Source organism: Leguminivora glycinivorella, chromosome 6 (genome assembly GCF_023078275.1).
Source record: "Leguminivora glycinivorella isolate SPB_JAAS2020 chromosome 6, LegGlyc_1.1, whole genome shotgun sequence".
NCBI classification, from domain to species: Eukaryota; Metazoa; Arthropoda; class Insecta; order Lepidoptera; family Tortricidae; genus Leguminivora; species Leguminivora glycinivorella.
In genome coordinates this window covers 22,975,122-22,979,065 of record NC_062976.1, presented here as the reverse complement: position 1 = coordinate 22,979,065, position 3,944 = coordinate 22,975,122, and positions in this window count along the sequence as shown.

The window sequence follows — 3,944 nt, the reverse complement described above, 5'->3', positions numbered from 1 at the left end:
GATACTTATTTTTGCACTTGACTGTACATATCAATTAACTTGACGCCCCTTTGTGTGCGCTATCATAAATAATGTAATTACTTGATTTTTGACAACCCTAAATAATCGAAAGGGATAGCGTGTTAACTGCTGTCAAGCTTCGGTTTTGTAGAAATCTCCTTTCTGTACGTTAGCACTATTATTTATTCTGTGGTCCGGGGTACTTAATCATTGTGTCCAGTTATCCTTAAAGCTCTAAGATGTTGGTAGGCTTGATTGGGGTGAACTTACTTGGAAGGAGGGGGACTCGTGAGCAATAGTCTTAATGATAGTTGACAATAGAAGAGTAATATCTTAATGTTCAATAATGTTGTGTTAGTATTAGTAACATACACGATTGGTGTGTGTAAAGTCTCTAATCCGCATCAGGCTCTCGTGGCTGCCCACGGGCCACGTGCAGTGGGTCCTGAGACTCGTAAGTATTCAAATACAAATTTGTAATTATGATACAATAGTTGTTTACTTGATATAAAAGTTTGAAATAATGTTAGTCAATAGGTATAAAAATATAGAATATAAAATGTCACTAACATATGTTAAGACTAGCAGTAAGTTACTAATACAATATGGAAATTTGAAAATGATACTGGTATATTGAAAACTGTAAATCGAAAATTCTCAAAATTAAATTAAATTATTAAATTAAATTTAGTTCAGAAAAAAAAATAAAAAAAAATCAATTTTCGATTTACAGTTTTCAATATACCAGTATCATAGATTATTTTCCGCTACCTGTACTTCCCTCAATCGAAATTGCAAAATTAGTCACTTTTTGGGAAGGAATTACAATCAATAATGATTGAAGTCAGTTATAAAAACTAATACGTATACTTGGAAAATTTAATGTCACTACAATCTACACTAAAAACTACAAAAATACAATAGTATTCATAATTCATTACCTACATTGAATTATCATTTAGTGGTAAAATATTTGCCAAAACATTATCACTATCGCATGTTGCAGTAAATAATTTATTTTGTCCGCTTGAGGATCCTTGGGGGTCCACTGAACTAAGCAGTGTGTTATAGAATGAAGCCGGAAACATCTTAACAATCCCACAAAAACATTACAAATCGACATCTCACAAACACGTACCAATCCAGAAAACTATTAATACAAAACTGCGACGTGACAGCGAACCATTTGGTCATTTATCACGGGACAAGTCCCGCGATATTTCAAGTCGTGTGGTCACCGTAGTGCCTATGATGGATAACCGCCATATTGCCCAATGCTGGTGGGTGATAAATCAAGAGCCGTGGACAGGGCGGGGCGAAAAATTTTGGAGAATTTTTGTGTCATGTGATTTTTAATGAAAATGGAAAACACCTTGGGAGCTTTTAATAATGTCTTGGGGGATAATTTATGGGGCTCAATGTGCTTCTTTTGATTGGATGGGAAAGTGTCGGTTAGGGTAGGTTTTTTTTTCTTTTTCTTCGTAATGCGCAGGTATGTAACTTCAGGGTGAGGCACCGGCGCCTCTTTTATGTTTTTGCAACGTTTTAGAATACGTTACTGAATAGACGTTAAACCTACGTGAGACATATTCAAATAAAAAAACTACGTTTGTACTCACGTTAATATATTTCTACAACCGTAGTTTCATTACGGCGGTTAAACTCCGTGCCGCCGCGTAAACTCCTATATATGCCTGAAGAGGGGCCTGAGATATTGGCCTGGCTCCGTAGCCGAATGGCATTTCTACGACGCGAAACGAAAACGAAATGGCTCGAAAGGTAGTCTGGCTCTGTCGCGCCAATACGCAAGAGCGATAGAGATCGATATCTACGAGCGTTTCGTTTCGTGAGCGTTTGTGCATTCGGCTACGCACGCTGAAACATGTCGCAGCAGTAGCGATATAATAACGTGAGTACAACCGTAGTTTCATTGAATATATACGTGACTGATTATGATATACGTCAAGGAAAATATTATTTTTGCTTGCAGTACGTAATCTTTCCAAAATACATTATCAAAAATACAACATTTAAAATAAGTGGACCAAAAAGACACACTCTAACGCCTCATTTTGCTTTCTAGTGACACAATCTACTCGAGTACAACGTGTCTTCATATTATCCGATCCGATATCGGATGTAGGACCAATGTCCCATACATTACAGGCGCCATCTTGGATTTTTTCCATTGAAATCGGATCGGATAATGTGAAAACGGTCATGGGTTTAGTTTCTAATGGGTTGGCAACGCGCATGTGACACTCCTTGAGTTGCAGGAATCCATAGATTACGGTGACCGCTTTCCATCAGGCGAGCCGTAAACTTGTTTGCCACCGACGTAGTATTAAAAAAAAACCTCTAGACGATAAAATAGACAGTAATAGTGAGCCTATCGAGCGGTGTGCCATCTGCGCTAATTTATATCGGTTAGTTTATTGGCCTGTCTTGGGTTTAATTAATAGTTTAATTTGTGGCCGTATTTATTAGTCTATTTGTCAAAGATTTATATGGTAAGAAATTATTTTGGTTGGAACTAAACAATATCTTGGTAATGTTTAAGTAGGTTTTAGTTATTGGCTCACAGCTCACACCATAGTAATTAAGTGTTGTCCACTTCATATTTACATACAATTAATGTAATTTTTCGTCTTATTATATTATAAGGCCTTAGTGGTCGTTCGTTCGTTTGTTTCTTTTCTTTTAGTTAATATTTTGATTACCTATACGATTTTGACTCTTGGAGACCCTATACATCTCAGAGGATAATTAGATTAAGTATACATGTTATCTTTAGTTGTGACATTTAGAGTCATTTGCATCTCTAAAGTAATTTTAGCCTTCTTTTTTTGTATTTGTACTTTTCTATATTATTATGTTTACTTTTTTAGTTGTATATCGACGTTTAGAGACCTTATACATCTCTCATCATTGTAGTAGCGTAATACCATTAGTTAGAACTTAGAATTAGTATTATCAATTGTAATAGGCTAGTTTCCTACTAGTCAAATCAGCTTCTTTTTAACCCCCGACGCAAAAACGAAGGGGTGTTATAAGTTTGACGTGTCACACGTGTCTGTCTGTCTGTCTGTCTGTCTGTCTGTCCGTCTGTCTGTCTGTCTGTCTGTCTGTCTGTCTGTCTGTCTGTGTTGTGTTGTCTGTGGCATCACCGTCGCTCCCGAACGGATGAAATTTTTTTTTGATTTAGATTTAGATTTTTTTTGTCTGAAAGCTGAGTTAGTCGGGAGTGTTCTTAGCCATGTTTCATGAAAATCTGTCCACTATGTCGCGGACGGGGGTTTTTTCAAAATTTTAATTTTGTGGTTAGGTTATTAAGAAATGTCAAAACGATTTGCTAATATGAAATTACTATGAAATACTGAGGAGTGACGTCACGGTCAATTCATTTACTTTACATCTTTCTCTTTGACTTATTAAATAGAAATTATGTTTATTGTCCATATTATTCTTCTAATTATGTGGTGTTTTATTTCGTGCACTGCATAAAATATTTTATTTTAAGTATAGGAAACTAGCCTATTGCAGTTCAACTTGTATATTGACATGTAAAGGTGTCCCTGTGGCCTATTCGCTGAATAAAGGATTTGTAATTTGACGCTCGGAGCGGAGCGAGCGAGCGTACATCCGCCATATTGAGCAGCGTCGACTCAGGACACTTTTTTTTTCTTTGGCTTTTACTCCCTGCCAATTGCACAGGGTGAATTTGCCAATGTCAGTGTTGGCTTGGTGTTACCGTAGTGTTGACTTTCACACGTGAGGAGAATGTTCGGTATTTTTTTTTAATATATATTTTTTGATGAAGGATGTGGAGGGAAAACCTAAAACAAAACATTTGTTATGAACAGGACACTCATTGTATGAGCTTCAATTGTTTGACATGCACGCCGCACGCGCCGCCACGCTGCACGCCCAATATGAGCGTGCAC